This window comes from Terrapene carolina, unplaced genomic scaffold, assembly GCF_002925995.2.
Source record: "Terrapene carolina triunguis isolate 2854851 unplaced genomic scaffold, T_m_triunguis-2.0 Scaffold629, whole genome shotgun sequence".
NCBI lineage: Eukaryota > Metazoa > Chordata > Testudines > Emydidae > Terrapene > Terrapene triunguis.
In genome coordinates, this window is record NW_020664980.1 from 9,692,340 (window position 1) to 9,710,655 (window position 18,316).

At 41.5% G+C, this 18,316-nt stretch overlaps 1 protein-coding gene across 2 annotated transcripts in view; it reads left to right on the plus strand.

Moving 5' to 3' along the window:
- The first annotated feature begins 9,625 nt into the window (after window positions 1-9,625).
- SMAD5 (SMAD family member 5) overlaps window positions 9,626-18,316 on the plus strand; it is a 36,232-nt gene continuing 27,541 nt past the window's right edge. The window contains exon 1 of one of the 2 annotated variants that reach the window (XM_024202115.2): window positions 9,626-9,709. The gene's annotated coding sequence lies outside the window, so the exon portion shown is untranslated. The remainder of the gene's footprint in view (window positions 9,710-18,316) is intronic. The other variant, XM_024202114.1, reaches the window with a different exon arrangement.

Sequence of the window (18,316 nt, forward strand, 5' to 3'; positions counted from 1 at the left end):
CAGAGAACTCAGGTAGTTCTCCACATCTCCACGCATCCTCCAGTCAGGCTCTATGAGAAGGAATCCACAGCCCACTTACATGAATATGGATGTTAACACTCCCTAGAGCTATTTTTTTCAGGCTGTCCACAGATTCAGACAGATGAACATTGCATCCTTTTACATTCTATTCCCAAGAGGAAGGTTCTCTTTGCAACCATAAGGGCCAGAGACCCGAAATTATTTTTTAAACGAATACTTAGATTTTGGAGCACAACGTGGCAGCTTGCTGAGCCATGCTGAGCTGACTCAGTTCGCCCCCTGTATGATGATATGCTTCCACAAGGACACTTGTCGGAATAATAAAGTTCTACAGAGAGGTACCAAGAGGATAAGATGGTCTATCGCCCAGCACGTTGGTGAGGAGACAGTTTTCAGAGGAAATATTCTTAGAGCCAGATTGTGTGGTTTTAAGCCAGGGTCTGCATTGTGGGCAATGCAAAGGGGCTGTGCTGCAGTGGGAGTCCCTGGAGGAATTCATGTTGATTCAGCTGGAACTCCTCACGGGCCTCAGTGGGCAACATGCTTTCCCAGCTGTTCTGGTTGAGCTCCACTTGTTGGCGGTGTGGGTGTGGCTCAGTCCTCTCACCCCAATTCCTTGGTGGTGGTTAGTGATGCTAGCCTAGAACAATCCTTGCTCTCAGGGAGCATCAGGAGTGCATTGTCATTTGCCCCCGTTTAGGGAAGCAAATGCCTCGCGGCCTCTTCCCCAGATTCCAGTGCACTTGTGCACAGCCAGCTACATAGCAAGAAGTTATTTAATAGTTTCAGTCTACCGCAAATAGAATAACTTTTCCAAGAAGATAATCCCCTCCTTTCCTCTGGGATGAAGAATTCTACTGGGAAGGCTCAGATGCCTGACAACACTGTGATCTGTCTTTTGAAAGAGAGGCCCTGTGTCTCCAAACGCTCTTGCTTCTCTAATGCAGGTGTTTATGTGGTGGCATTCTGCCATGATGGCACAGCAAAGTTCATTGTCCTGAAGCTTTCCTTTTGCTATAAAAGAACGCCCCCAGGCCCAAACATTAGCACTCTAGCATTATGCAACATGGCATCAGACCAAATGGCAAGCATGTCATTAAAAAACACACGTGCCAAAGCCGTGTCTAAAAGTTGTTTGGAATATAGTGGACTCCCTGTAATCCACTCCACCGAATCTGAACTCCACTCTATGCAGCATTTTTTAACATACTTCTTCACTGCTAACTTATTCTGACCATGTTAAGTAGACACAGATTTAGTACTGCAGTGCGCAAATGTTGTGCATTAAAATGCTGTATTAACATAAGGCGAAATCCTGCAGCCATTAATCAACCCTTATTCAGGAAGAAGCCAAGAGGACCTTTGCCTGCATAAAAATTGTATGACTTGGCCTATAATGTATAATCATCTCAATTATACCACATAACCCTATTGAACTCATTGAATTTTACGGACTCAAAATGGTTGCACAGGTATAAATGTATGATGCAATTGGCTGTCAATATTCAACATTTCTTTGGAGCAAATTTATCAATGGAATCCAGCCATCATCCCTTATTGGCTTTTCAGCTCTGATCTGTGGGAGGAGGCAGAAGGCGCTGATGAGGAACTGGTCCTATGTTCATAGTGTAAATAATAAAAATAAAAACTAAGAAGTCTGAGTCTATAGCCACCCCCAACAAGAAACTAGCCCATTGCAGAAGTCCAAACTCTTCCTGTACTCAGAAGCTAGGACGATACTTCTGGATTTGCAAAACAACAGAAAAGAAACAACAGTTTTCAATGCCTAATGTGCACATTGGGCCTGACTTCCCTCTCCCTTTATACCAGTGTAAATTAAGAAGAATTCAGCTGGAGGCAATGGAAGGATACTGTTGCAAAACTGGTACAAGTGAAAGGTGAATCGGGCCCATTATTTTCAAAGTACTAACCCTCATCTAAATGATCAGCATTCAGCTCCCGAGGGATTCAAGAAAAAACAAGACCACATGTGTGCGCAGCCCTGCATGTCAGAAACAGCCAAACTCAGGAAGTGCTAAAATAGTTATAGTTTACAGTGATTCTGGATGTGAAGTTGGCATCTTTGGCTTAAACTCATGGTTTTGAAATGCAATATCATTCCAGGGTGTTTGAAAATGACTTATCTACCCTGAATGTACCCTTGCTTCAAACTACCTTTTGTTTCATAATACAGGGCCAAATAATGCAGTCCTTACTGAAAGCCCTATGCTCCTCTTGATACAAGGCACAGAGGAAACATGGGATGATATCTCTGCACGTGGCAGATTCAGAATGTGTGTATTTGGGGGTGGAAGGGAGCAGTCACTCCACAGCATTACCTACCCTGTATGGGCCAAAGGAAGACTTTCTGCAGATCTTTGCATGATCATTTTCTTCAGGTAAGTGTCAAGCAGGTAGTGGGGATAGGACCAGGGAAAAGCTACCCTACTCAACATTTTTCACTGTCTAATAAATGGTATTTCCAATAGATTTTTGAGGCAGCAGTGGCTAATGCCAGCATGAATATTTTGTGCTTATGAGGAAAATCTGAATGTTCTTTGCAAGCTCCTTATGTCTCTTAAGCTCTTGCTCTAATAATAATTTTTTTCTGTCTTTTAAAAATAATTGTTAATGTTCATAAGATAAAAATAGAAGCACATCACTCACGTTAAAGGCAGTTTTCACATTCAGTTTGTAGTAGTGTCAGTATAAATGAAAATAGTTGTGCAGAGAATGGGCATTCCATTTTGCAGAGGATTTCAAAATTTGTTCGTGTTCCAGTTTCATAAACTTTGAAATTTTCCAAAGGAAAATTTGAATTCCAATTTTTTTTTTTTTTTTGGTTCAGAATGATTAAAATCTTTCATTTTGGCATAACTGAAATATTCTCTTTTTGACGTTAAAAAAACAACAATTGAAATAAGCCATTTCAACAGGAAAAATCAAAATGTTTTGTTCCAATAATGTCAAAAAGTCCATTTTTTAAAAATTCAAAATGAAATTTTGGCAAAATTGATATGATTTTGCAAAATGTTTCAATTTCAAAAGAACTGCATTTGCCAATAGAAAATTGTTCCATCAAAGTTTTTCCTAACAGCTCTATAAAGGAATTTGTATTCGATGACTTCTGATGACTGTTTTAGCTCTGATCACTGCATTGGTGCATCAATCTAAGCGTATTAATGGTTTTAAATGTATCGTTTTTAATGAAAAAAATGGTTTGCAAGTCATTTATCTGAGTAACACAATCTTGCATACAACATTTTATAACAATGTTTAATTTCTTTCTTTCCTTTTTGTTTTGTTTGTTTTAATTAAAAACCTAAGGATGACTGGAACTTGTGTTGGCTAACCTTCAGACTTGAGTCATTCATTCTTCTTGAGATAAACAACTGGTCCCACTAAATTACCTAATCCAGCTGTATTTAGAAAAACAGGTGCAACCAAACATTCCCAGACATCAGTGTTTTATGTCAGAACGTGAAACACTTGCAAATAATGATTTCACCCCTGGATGTAGAACCAATTCATTTGAGTTCCCACATGATGTGGGAATTCATAAAGACAGATTCTCAGCTGGTGTAAATTGGTGTAACTCCATTGAAGTCAGTGGAGCCAATTTAAGCCAGCTGCAGCTCTGGCTCAGAGTCTCTTAACAACACAACAATACTTCTATGTTTGAAGTAAAAGCAATTGAACATAAAAAGCCCGAACATGCTCTAGTTTAATAAAAAAAAATGATGGCCACCGAGACTAGTGTATACACACTCCACTCATTCATTCATTCATTGCTTATAAGACAGCCTCTCCCTAATAGATAGTAACAGTGTGATAGCATCAAGGAAATGCACAACACATTTTGTGGATGGGTGTTTTTCCTAAGGGACTGTATGATTATTCGGTTTATCATTTTCTTCAGAGAGGCAAAAACTTAATTCTTATTTGCTTGCTTGTCAGTTTGTTGGTCTTGAAAGTAAAAGACGTTTTGCCAAAACAAGCTCATTGAGACAGATGCAATGCCATCAGCCTTAGGAAACTGATACAGCAAAGTACTTAATGTCAATGGGACTTAAGCATGTACTTAAAGTAAAGTATGGACAGAAGCACTTCACTGAATAGAAATGAGATTACTCACATCTAAGCAAATGCTTAATATTTTGCCGAATTAGGGTTTCCGAACCTAACAGCTCTGAAAGGAAGACTATCCCACTAGTGAAAGTTGGGCTTTTCTAGTTAAATTTGTCTGACAAAGGGTGCAGGTAAATGTACAGCTTACTTGTTTAAGTAGATATGCTGGAATAACAAAAACATTACTAATACTAAAGTCTGAGTGTGATGTGCTGTGCTTTAAGAAATACATCTGCTAGGCTTATTGCATTACAATTGCTGCTAGTTCCTTTTTTTTCTTTAACAAAATGCAAGATCTATAGATAATTGCTCTGAAGGCTGGAGGCGCTCAACACCTGGCAGGCTAGGCACAGGACAAATATTACATGGGTCTCCACGCACTGTTCCTGCAATGAGCTTTAGCTCAGACTTTGCAGGCCCAAGGAAGTGGTTCAGTCTACATGCCTGCTGATCTCAGACCACTCTGCTGAGATTGGTAACAAAGGGTATGTCTACACTTACCGGAGGGTCCGGCGGCAGGCAATCGATGTTCTGGGATCGATTTATCGCGTCTGGTTTAGACGCGATAAATCGATCCCAGATCGATCCCGGAAGTGCTCGCCGTCGACGCCGGTACTCCAGCTCGGCGAGAGGAGTACGCGGCATCGATGGGGGAGCCTTCCTGCCGCGTCTGGACCCACGGTAAGTTCGGACTAAGGTACTTCGAATTCAGCTACGTTATTAACGTAGCTGAATTTGCGTACCTTAGTCCGAAGTGGGGGGGTAGTGTGGACCAGGCCAAATTAGTGCCAGTAGTAGTGATAGCTTCTGTGATGAGAACCTAGATTTAAACCTCCAACGCATTTCACATTGAATAGGTTATGAGATAACCTTCCTGTGGCTATAATATCCACACCGGATCTCCATAAGGGACTTAGAGGTAAACACCTTCATATTCCCTGAGCCATCCAGTCCCCCGTAGCCTGTACATTATGCTTTCTTAATGGACACTAAACCAGTGGAGGATTGATGTAGGAAAGCTCTGCTCTATCACTACTTCTCCCACAACATGCCTTTCACACAGGGGGAGTGCGGAGAATGAGAAGGGGACACAGGCACGGGCCTGCCTACAACTCAGTTATTTCCAACAGGGAATTTCTCCATGCTGGGGGTATTCTCTGCTCAGAATTTGTTGCCAGATTGCATTCCCTTTATACTACTTGAGTGTTGTAAAGGAGCCATAATGCACTGGACAACCTGGCCCCTTATTCTTACAAATAGTGGAACAAATTTAGGCCTGAGCTGAATATATGTACTGCAGAGGCCCCCAAACACCACAGAGCGAAGGGGAGCGGGCGGGGAGGAGGATCTGATTCTCACTCCCCACTGAAACAATGGAGATGCTGCTATCCTACAGTCCCACGTCATTGGAGCCATGGAAAGGCATTCTGGGATGGGGCATAGAAGTCATCCGCACATTTTAGCACACAACATGCATGCTGATGCAGCTTCATCTTCCTCCATCCTGTGCAAATTAATCCCCCTCCTTCAGGATTAATCTGCATGAAGGATTTGGGGGGGGGGAGTTCAATTTAACACTGTTTTTGCAAGATTAATGTGTCCTGTTTACAGGAAGAGAGGGGTAACTACTTGGTCTAGACCCAGAATTTGACCCAAATTCTTTAAATACCCAAAACTGTTTACATTGATTAATTTAAATAATCTGCGCTGCTTGCAGACAAGAGAGTCTGATGAGTGACACCAGGTAGAAGTTGTCTTCAAATGCATCTGCCTAATTAGTATTGTACAAACCAATATATATTATTAATTATAATTTTCGTCTCCTTTATTTACTGATAATCTTCAAAATATGGCAATCAGAGAATACAGAATTGGAATAATAATACTACCTTTACTTGCATAGTAGATCGGTGACAATAGTATGTGTAGGGTGACCAGACAGCAAGTGTGAAAAATCGGGACGGGGGTGGGGGGGGGTAATAGGAGCCTATATAAGAAAAAGATCCAAAAATCGGGACTGTCCCTATAAAATCGGGACATCTGGTCACCCTAAGTATGTGGTTATGTTTGCTGCACCATATTATTAAACACTGAGGACCAAAATGTGCTGTTATGCTCATACAACCCCCATTGACTTAAAGGCTTTGTGCAGGGTGATTGAATATAAATCTAAATATGTATCTTGCATATCATATTGTGCCTGCTTATTAATGCACAATCAAACCTGGGCTGCAGAAAGGCAAGAAAGGATTGATTTTAAATTGTTTTATTGTGGCCTTTTCAGGAATATTACTTTGGGTTACCCAGGCTGTAATACCTAGTTCCTTCTACTGATTCTAGAAAAAGAAAAATGGCAGAGTTCATGATGTGACTGGAACACTTCAATGGAACTACATCTGCTTTATGCATATGTAAGCCACACACCTCCTGGGTGTGGTGCTCTGTCCCATTTAGTGGCACCGAGACCACTTAGAAAGAGAGTTAAATGAGTCTGCGCTACACCCTTAGCTGAGAACCAGTTGGCTTTTAGCTCATACTGTAGAGCAGTGGTTTCCAAATATTAACAACCCGTGAACCCCTTTCACTAAAATGTGATATCTCTTGAACCCCCTCCTAAAAATGAATATTTCCAGGGATTTAAGTTTAAATCTTCAGTGTGATGCTAACAACCAACAAACTAGAAAATGAGAAGATTCACTCACCTCTCACTGAAACAAAACAGCACTCCAGAGTATCGAATTACTGAGGCACCTTAACGCTGCTACATTGACTACAACGTGGTTCTAGCTGGTTTGGGGCGCAAACACCTTTTCTTCCGCCACCAGGTCCATCCCTAGGGGGGTGCCCCAGGAGGGACAAATTAGCCTGGACCACCCTCCAGGTACAGCGTGGCCTCTTGCTCACTCTGCCCCTCATGCCACGCAACTTCCCATGTCTGCCAAGGACAAGGGTCCGAGCTGCCACCTGCGTGCCTGAGGTCCCAGCTGCCTCCCTGCCCACGACGAGGCTCAGGCTGCTGGCCCCACGCCGGGGTCTGGGCTGCCGGCTCTGCACTCCGCGGGGCTCATGCTACTGACCCCCGCTGACTGCTGGGGCTTGTGCTGCTAGCCCCAACTGCCCAGCCCCGCACACCATGGGGCTCGGGCTGCCAGCCCCAACTGCCATGGGCTCAGGCTGCCGGCCCCGCGCTGACCGGGACTCGGCTGCTGCCTCCACAACCGGGTCCCACCTGCTGCCTCCCAGGCTCAGGGTTCTCTGGCCGCCATTAAGGAAATTTTTCTGGCGAACCACCTGTAACATTGTGCCAACCGCCAGGGGTTGGCAAACCCCAGTTTGGGAACCACTGCTGTAGAGGCTCATGCACTAAGTTCCAGAGGTCCCTGGTTCAGTCCCACCCGCTGATGATGACGTTACTTACATAAAAGTACATTGTTAGAGAAGCAGTGCAATCCAGTGGTTAGAGTGCAGAACTGGGAGTATGGGACAAGATTATAGTTTCTACTATCTCCAGCTCTTCCACAGACTTGCTGCATGACCCTTGGGCAGGTCACCTTCTCCATCTGTGCTTCATTTTCCCTGTCTTTAAAATGCAGATAATAATACCTTTCTCACCAGAGGAATGAATTAGTAAATGTTTGTCAAGGGGTTTAATATCCTTGGAGGAAAGATGTGCTGGAAGTGTCCATTTCAAAGCATACTATTCTCCATTGTATAAAATGAAAATTGAAGGGCTGAAGGAAGAAAATCTAGTATGCTTAGCTGTATTCAGGCGCGGCTCTATGTATTTTGCCCCCCCAAGCACGGCAGTCAGGCAGCCTTCGGCGGCATGCCTGCGGGAAGTCCGCCAGTCCCGCGCCTTCGGCGTACCCGCCGCCAAATTGCCGCTGAAACTGCGGGACCGGCGGACCTCCTGCAGGGATGCTGCCGAAGGCTGCCTGACTGCCGCCCTCACGGCGACTGGCATGCCGCCCCCCGTGGCTTGCTGCCCCAGGCACGCGCTTGTGCGCTGGTGCCTGGAGCCGCCCCTGGCTGTATTAATATTATTTGCAAAGAAACATTACACAACGTGACTGGTTTAACATAATGAAGATTAATTAAACTGAGGCGTCTCTTCAAATCACCTTTAATGTGCCACTGTTAGTAATAGTTTCTTAGTGTAGATTATAATAATTAATGAATATTTGTATAACAGTGTAAACTCATTATAGACTTGTGGAATCTTTCGCACCTGAAGCTCATTGTTCTTATCTGACAGTGAAAGCCCTGCTGGTGTAAACAAAAATCATTTCACATAATCCTGGCTCTGAATAGTCTTGTCCCCGTTAATAGCTTTGGTTGTTTGTTATTTGTGTAATTTACAAGTTTATACTGATTTTGTAGCATAACAGAGATACTCGAGTTGCTGCACTAACAATTTTAGAAACATACAAGATATTATATAATAAAATATAAATACAGTAAAATAGTAGCCAATAAGGTCAGTCATAGCAGTCCTAATTACCCAGTGAGCATGGAGGACCAATACGCATGGTATGTGCTTAAGCACTAGACTGAAAAGAGCCTTATTGTAATTGTTAAGGGCTCATCCTCCATTCACTTAGTCCCATGAATGATTTTACTTACCAGTGTAAGTGTTTGCAGCTGTACAAGTTGGCCTGGGACCCTGGGTACTTACTTAGGTGGCTAGCCCCTGCTGAAGTCCATGCTGCCACACCTTCACTGCTATTGGTACACTAGTTTGCTAGATTAAAGCTAGTTCCAGTGTTTCTACATGTGCTGCCATCACACATCTGACTGCAGTGCAGATATACCCAAAGCGTGAATATAGCTATATAAGTACACTGCACCTGGAAATCTCCAAGGTCTCTGCTGTAAGCAGGATAGCCAGCCATTTCATGTTCAATACATTTCCCGAGCGAGAGCATATACTTTGGTCTCTCCTAGAGACTTACCTTTAGTTCTTCTTTGTTCGGTTGTCCTTTAAATCTAAAATAAGGGTTGTTTAGCCCAAAAGTATCTATTTACAGGGAAACAGAAAACAAATAGTCAATACATTTGAGAATATCACCGTCGGTTCACAGTTGGCAAACAGGAAAAAAATGCACTGAACAAATTATTCACTGGGAAAAAAATCAATAATTTCTAATAATGATATGATTTAATCATTTTCATGTGGATTGTATGAAAGACGCCATACAAAATATGGCTACATTGTACTGGAATTAAGGACATTATTTCAAGATGGAAGAAGGAAACAAAAATAAAATTGAGGAATAACTTTTCCACAAAGTTTCTAAAGTGGGAATTTGAACTCTTTCTCTCTTACACATAAACACAGATTTCCCAGCTTAACTGCCTGTGCTCCTTTGCTGTGGAGTATGTGTTATCTGATACCTCAGTTCTCCCAGCAGGCAGGGGGATACTTTGCTTATGGCTCCACCCCTAGCCTCTCTGTCGCCAGTATGAGAGAAGAAGACAGAGAAATAGAAATCACTTGGAAAGGAACTAGAGAGAAAAAAATAAGTGCAGAGAAAATGGAACGGCAATAACATTTTCCAAGGTAAAACTGACTTTTGTTCATGTGGTTATTTTTTCTACAACAGTGCTTCTACTCCTTAATTTGTTAAACACTGAACTGTATTTTGGAAAAAGGGGAAAGAGATCTTCTGACATGGCATAAGTTTCTAAAAGTTTGCAGATTTTACTATTTAAACAGTGATTTGTACTCTCTTTAGGCACCTCAACAATGCAGCTGAGGTCTAAATATGTGCCTGTGAAAGTGGAATCCCAGAGATAGTATATGTTAGCAAGGTCATTGCTGTTAACTTCTGGGATTCCAGTTAAAGCATGAAGTGATAAAGATTTATTTAATAACAATACTGTAGTTGTGTAAAATTCATGACATCCAGAGTGGGTTTGGAATAATGCAGAATCTAAATATAGAGAAGCTGGAGTCTTGTGCTGAAGTGTAGCTTTTGAAAACGGATACGAAAAGATTCTCGACTAAAAAAGATTTTGTTTTAATGGTTTTAGGAGTTCTATTCCAGCTGGTTTAGCAAATTGTATAATATTGTATTCTTCAACATCTTTTAGCCTAATCCAAACACACCATTCTGTAGTTACTACAATGGGAAGCACTTAATGTAGAAAATATATTACATAATAACACATGCTTACAACAAATGAAGTTTGTGTATTTTAAATATGACCTAAAAGTGCCTCGAGAACCCAAAATGTCATTCTGTAGAAGATGTGTGCACTGTAATTAGGGTTGTGAACTATTTTGGTGACACAGCCTTACATGGGGCCCATCTAAGCATCTGAAGCAAAAAAGTTTATGAACTTTTAACTTTCCCTCTGCAATACCAAATGTAGAGGAGATTAAACATCAGTACTTCCAAACAGAGAAATATTTTCATCCAATTTCTTGCAGCATTGTAAAAGGCATCTTAAATTTAAAAGCTGTTTTTCCCCATGTATCTCTTTTTTTTTAAATATTTGCATAATAGAGCTGTTTCAAAAGGGGCGAGGGGGAAATGGCACCACTGGAGAAATGATGAGAAGTCCAATTTTTGGCTACTTTCTATGAAAAGTGGATTATTACCTTCACTGTTTTTCTTCACTTGTTTGTCAGGCAACATTTAATTTTCATCTCAGTAAATGTCCCACTTCTATTTTTGACTACATAAAAAGCTATTTTTTTTTTTGCTGAAAATAGCTCAGGTGAAAAAGAAAGCAAAATGCAAGTAATTTGTAAAATTTGTGCCTAAAAGTTGCAAAAGTTATGCTCCACTTTTACTTTCACTATTACACAAAATTCGGTACCAAAGGGAATAGCATTTGTTTTTTATTGTAAAAGTATTTGCTTATATTTGTGCAAAACAGAAAAGGCCAATAACATTTTTGCTCTTTTTCAGCAGTTTCATTTCCTGAGGTAGACATTAGTGTACTTATATTTGCAGATTTTGATACTGGCGAGAAAATTATTAAAGCAAACCACAATCTTTGCTTAAGGGTTAGAAAAAATACAGTTGTGTCACTTTTTGCAAAGATACATTTAAACTCAAAGGGGCCTAATTCTTGATCCTTACCCTGGTTTTGCACCTGTGTAACTCTAGGGACATCAGAGGAGATACTTTACATTATTTAAATCAGCCTGAGAGGAGACTCAGGCCTATGCAGCTCATACGTGGGTGATTTTTGATTCCTGGGAATATTGACATCACTAATTGTACCGCTGTCCTGATGAATGGCATGTCATAGTAATGGCACTCGAATATTTTGTCTTGCTGAATCATTTGGGTTGATAACTAAAAAGAATTGTGTATGCATGTATATGTATGGAAGGTTGGTTTGGTCCTCTTTAGCATTGTTTATCTTTAACGTTACTCATTGCTCATAAGATAAAGATATAGATATATCAATGTGCTTTCTACTTGCTCTAGATTGTTTAGTCATAAGAGCCCACCATAAAATGTAAGTAGTCTTCACAGTTGCACTCCCTGAGAGCCAGAAGTGTCTGTGTAATAAATGGATTGAGAGTTTAGCTGTAAGCATCATGTCTGCACATATGTACTGTGGGGTGCATTAACTTTATTGTAACAGATATGACAGACCACCATAAATACAACTATACATTGCATATTTTTGTGAGAAATATTCCTTTGTTTTACAGAATGAAATAAGTTGGTTTCACATATTAAAAAGAGGAAAACTTTTTTTCTCTCTTCTGCAGTGTAAATCTGCTCGCTTACATCCAAGCCTCTCCAGAAGGGTGGGTGTAACCCAGAGAATTTGGCCCATTGTGTGAGCAATGTGTTGTATTGCCAATGTTTCCACTATTTAGGGCTCAAAAGAGTTTTCCCTGTGGCTTTGGCTGTGCAGCCACAAGGACAACTTTCAGTGCATAGCTATTGTAAGATGTTAGCCCTAACGCCACAGCAGAAAGTGGAAAAGTGGACATCTAACTCAGCGTTTTGTCAACTAATTAGTATGATGCGGCACGTTAGACCTCCCCACCATTCCATATATGAATGTGTCCCACCCAGATGTCAGACACTTTCAAAATTGAGCATGCTCAGGAGAGTATATTGATATTTGGGAGTGACAACCAATAACCTTGGAAGTTATACACACTGGGTTCTGTGCCTCACACACAATGTACTACACATTTAGAGGAACCATAAGGTATGCAAGTTGCTACTTTCACTGAGAGGTCGATAATGCGACATCCAGTGGCCACTTGCTGACGTTGGTGAATTTGCACAAAGCACGAAAAACATCAAAGTTTAACAGGAGCACCACGTGAAGGTTGTTGTCTTGCTCCCAGGTATGCAAATGAGTAAATCTGTAGTGACTTAAAAATCTGTCAGCAGAGCTTAAACCTTAAATAAAGGGGAAAAAAACTGATAATGAGCTACCTGAGTATAATAATAAAAGAGTAGAAGTTTATAGTGATGTGAGATTAATTTCCCTTGTATATTACAGTTTTCTATAACTTCCGTTTCATGATCCAGCATTTCTGTTCTCAGTGATTTAGAGCACAGGTTCACAACCTGGTTGACACAAACAGCTCCAGGTACAATTCTGACCACCCTCCTATTCCTTATAGCCAGAAGGGAGTGGGTCTTAAAATTCTGGGAAGTGTTGTTATAACATGGGAACACCGTATAGAAAAGGTTGAGAACTGCTGATTCAGAGTTAATAAAAGTGAGAGTACACCACGGTTCTCTCCATGAAAGCTAAAAGGAGTGTAAAATGAAGGATGATCTATGCAGTGAACAACATTGGATAGATATTCTGAGGAATCAAGCAATTTTAAATTCCTCTCTCTGGTATTTCCTCTGTGAGAGTGTTTTATTTTGAGTTAAGTAAATGGGACATTTTTGTCTGCTCTTCCAGGAAGTTTTTCTCCTCTTCAAGGACCACATCCAATTAACAGTGTTTTGCTCCAGCAAGATTCTTTCTTTAATGGCAGTTGGATCATGCTGTAATACAGAAACTTGAAACATATTCAAACAAAGGGTCCGCTTGTTGGTAGCTTCTTCTGTGACCTACTCTGTCCTTGGTCCTCTCCACATTTCATTTCCCATGGCGTTGATTAGTATTTTTATGCTTACAACTCTCAATCTACTTTTCTACCTCTATCTCTGTTCAATCTTGCACTTTCACCACCTTTCAGACATATCAACATGGATATCTCATCAACAGCTCATGCACTTTCCTCTGTGTTCTTTTCAGTGCGGAGAAGACCGTTGGTGCTCAACTGAGAATAGTCATATTAATCTTGCCATAACGTTCCCTGTTTATAACATCTTCATTAATATATCAGTGTTCGATCGCGTGCTTGGTCCAAGTCATTTTTCCAGTCAATTAATAATAAAAAGTTTGTGGCTTTAACTTTATTCATAGATATAACATTAGCTTTCCCTCCACTGATCTGCAACCTCATTTTAATACCTAGTATCACACATCTGTAGCATCAGCACACAAGGACATGCTGTTGCACATCCTTTCCCTTACTGTTCAGTGAGCTGTGTCATTTGTCATTCAACATCAGATCACCAGCAGGGGGGCAATGATAGCAACAATAATGTGGAAATGCTGTCTAGTAATGCAAGCAAAACTATTTCCTGGCTTTTTTTTTCTTCACGTTTGGATAGGTCACAGGGACATAACAAGACTTTTCATATTGCTCCAACTAACTTTAAAAGGAGTTTGTTATACTTCGTGGTTCTGTTCTGCAAGAGCATCCACATTGACCATTATGGAACTCAGGGGCCATGCGCTTGATAAGATAATATCCCATAGTAGCCCCTAATTCACCACAGATGAGTGGTTAAACATTTTACTCCATATTTTGAAAACACCTGTTGTACGTGTGGGGGGAAAAGAAAGTCTAAGACATACTAAACCTCTGTATTTACTTTCGGCAACCTTTGGCACGCGGTTCCCCAGGGTAAGCACCCTGGCGGGCCTGGCCGGTTTGTTTACCTGCCGCGTCCGCAGGTTCGGCCGATCGCGGCTCCCACTGGCCGCGGTTCGCAGCTCCAGGCCAATGGGGGCTGCGGGAAGCGGCGCAGCCTGAGGGATGTGCTGGCCGCCCTTCCTGCAGCCCCCATTGGCCTGGAGCGGCGAACGGCAGCCAGTGGGAGACGTGATTTGCCGAAAATGCCGACGCAGCAGCTAAACAAACCGGCCCGGCCAGCCAGGGTGCTTATCCTGGTGAGTCGCGTGCCAAAGGTTGCCGATCCCTGGTTTAGAAGATGTGTAATGCAAACACGTTAACTATTTTTAAACTGTTCCCCCGCCCCTCGCCACCAGCAGTTTAAAAGTTCAATTTAAACAATGCAGTCATTTTAGGAGTCACAGGAAGGCCAAGTTTTTATAATTCAGTAACCTTTTTGTAGACAGTTTCCTTGCAATTCAAACATCATATTTAGTTATCATACTGCTAGTTTCCAGCCAAACAAAAAGAAATGCAATGTTCATATTCAAAATATGAAGAGATCAGAATAATATAACTTGAAATGTACATGTTGCTTCTAATAATTTGGGGCCTGATCTTATCATTGATTTCAATGGGCTTTGGATCAGGCCCTGTGGCATTGTATTAATAATAAATATTAATAATAATTTTTATTACTGTAGCACCTAGTAGCCCTAGTCATGGACCAGGACCCCATTTGTGCTAGGCGCTGTACAAACATAACAAAAAGACAGTCCCTGCGTTAGCCCCAGTATGAAGGGGGCATAGACTGTATTATATGACTGACAGATGATTTTAAGAGACATCTGTCACAGTAATCTGTCCTCTTTACTAAGACTGGAGGAATCTATTAGGAAATGGAGCTGAGATCATCAGAAAACATTTGCCTGAGTTTAGGAAGCAAGAACAAGATTTTTATAAATGTGCATTTGCCTCTGCATAATCTGGACTCTCAATTACCGATTAAATGTTTGTATGACTAGATGTTTAAGTAGTGATTTCCATGCAAATTACTACAATTGCATGCCTGCATTTCTAAAAGTCTGGGCCTGTGAGTATGAAAAATAGTAGATTGACTTCTTTTTGGAATTCAAACGGTTTCTGTCAACAATACATTCAGGGTGACTTGAATCCACTTGTTGCATGTTTTATATTAACCTAGTTATATTATTCATGATGGAAGTTCTGAGACATAGGCGTGAAGAAAACATATTAAGTACTGCACTAGAGATCAGCCCATCTGATCTAAATTGATATACACTATGTCTGAGGTGGTCTACTATTTTTTGTGACAGTGCTTTTGTAAGGGCCTTAAGAATATACAAACCTTGAATTAATGTTTATAAAATGTCACTTCTAACTCCCTGTTGACTGGAAGGAGGTAGTACAGGTTCCACTCATTTGGTCTTTGGACACTTGACATTGTCAACATTTTTCTCATTGAATAATTCTTTGCCTCTACTGCAAAACAAGGAGAGAAACTTTCCTCTCACCTGCTGGAATATACTCATCATTGGCTTGCTCCAAAATATTGAGGATACTCTTCGAAATAATACTTTGCCTTCAGAGATGCTATGTGGTTCAAGCACTGTGCCCAACGCAACCTTCTCTGTAGGTTTAAATTAAGAATTACATACCTCTTTATGTTTTGTCTCTCCCCCTCACTCCCCAACTTAGAGTACTTTAACCTTCTCCATCAGTAACAGGACTCTGGCATTTTTGTACAACATGCACATAGTAATTCTATTGTATCTTTCATCAGGCTGTGTAAGACTGTGTTAAGTAACTCTCCAATACGAGTACATTTTGTTTCATGGAGACATGGCTGGCACATGAACAACACCTAAAATGCCTGCTGCCTATCTGTTATTTGCTTTATTAATTAAGCTAAACAAAAGGGTTGGAAAAGGCCCAGCTTTTTTGTTGTTGTTGTTGTTCCATTTTCAGACGGGTTGGCCAAGCCAGAACAATTGTTATCCTAATGGCTACAAAGAAGGTGATGATGCAGCTCCATTCAAAGAGCTATTCTGCAAAAATAAAAGACATTTTATTTTTTTAATTCATACTTCTAGCAATGATAAAGTACCTCCACAGTTAGTATTTTGTAACTATAGTTTAATTTCTGCAAAAATAAACATTAGCATATTATTTTTCCAGCTCTGCATTGGTGCAGAGATGTTGTATCAAAAGGTGGTTGATTGCGTTCACTGGCTAAACTAGCTCTAGCCTTTTTCTCCACACTTACTAAATTGCAATAGAAACATATGCCTGGGGAATTACTTGAGTCTTCTGTGGGTGTGTCTACACTGCAATTAAACACCCCTGGCTGGCCCACATCAGCTGACTTGCTCCTGAGACTTGCACCGCAGAGCTGTAAAATTGTGGTATAGGGACCATGCAAGAGGGGAGGGACCCAGAGCCTTAACTCCAGACAGAGCCCAAACATTGACACTGCAGTTTTATAGCCCCGCAGGCTGAGCCCCACAAGCCCAAGTCAGCTAACATGCGCTAGCCGTGGGTGTTTAATTGCAGTGTAGACATAGCCTGTGTCTGTCTAGTCACAACATGCTGGGGGAAATCATTCTGCTGAAGACTTCTATTTACACTAGACATAATCCTGAGCCACAGAATTTGGATCTGGATCCAAATTTTTCCAAAGCTCTGGCGTTTGAAACTAAAGCATAAGTTTGGCACACTGCAGAGGCAGTAGAATGACACAAAATTTAGTTTGGTTGCGTTTTTGATTTAGTTCAATTTCTAATTTACACAAATAAAATGTGTGGGTCTTTTTGGCTTACTAGTTCATACTGTAATGCTCATTATATTTTCCTGTTTCTAGTGAATATATTATACTGTTCTGTGAATGTCTACCTTCTTGTGTTTCCCTGCAATACTCTAGCAGGTATTGCGTTGCTATAGTTCTTCAAGAAAGGTGTCTGTCCACTTATATTTCAAGGAAATAAGAAGAACTACAAGAAAAGTACAGGACACAATTTAATTTCATGGGACACCATCCCACAGTTGTTTTGTTTGTGGTACAATAATTACATAATGTATGATTCTTTATAGGATTATTGCTTGGCAACATCCTTTTTTTAAAATGCTACCAAACATTTCTTAGTAGCTCTTTATTAGATTACAGGTAGGGTGTTCAGTAATTTAAGAGAAGTCCTTCATCCACTGCAGTTTTACAATACTCAGCTTGCCACCAAAAAAACACAACACAAACTCCTGAGCAGGATGGGCAGGGAAGTTATGGTCAAGCCCTGCTGGCTACCCATTTGCATTGAGTAGTGTTTCATCTATGATGGGAGCCAGTGCTAACTCTCATAACCAGGATTTTCTAAGCTCTTTGGGGTAAATATAGTCCCTCCTTTTGGGTTTGGAAGGGGAAAGCACCCAGTACGCTGTGGGCTCCACCAGAGTCACAGCCTGAGACTGAGTGTCTGAATAGGGGCAGTATTAAACACAGAGGCTGAGGCAGGAAGGTTTAAAGTAGAGCAGGTGGAAAAGGTGTCTCCTCCCACCCCAGCAAATAACTGAAATAAGTAATTTTATGGCCAAACTCTTCATTTTGGAAATACAACCACGATGCCTCCTGTGAGTTGTAGTTTGGTTGCCGCATGCCCCATGATCACACTAGATCTCCCAGCATGTGCTATAGCCTCCCCTCTTCCTGAGCCATAGTGGTGCTTCATGGGAGTCCCTGGCCCACTATGCATAATGTAGCCAAGCTGGGGAAAACAGTCCATGTGGGAGGAATGAGGCAGCTGAATGCCATCACCCCTGGGGCACCAGTGCAGCATCTTGAAATTGAAAATGTTCCATTCTCCTGCCCCTCCGCCCCCCGTTTTGTCAAAAATCCAATTTTCTGTTGAAAAAAAAATGAAGTTTTGATGGAAAATATCCTCCCTGCCATAGTATAAAGACTTTTGCCCTTCCCCATCCCCCTTCAGCTCCCTGCTTGTCACCCTCCCTGCTCTCCACACTGACCCCAGCTCCTCAACACTTCCGACAGCCCCAACCTCCCTACTCTCCACCCTGACCCTAGCTCCTCTTCAACTCTCCCCCATCCCCACCTCCTCCCACAACCCCCACCCTGACCCTAGCTCTTCTCCCACAGCCCTCAACTCCCACCCTGCTCTCCACCCTGACCCTAGCTCCTCTCCCACAGCCCCC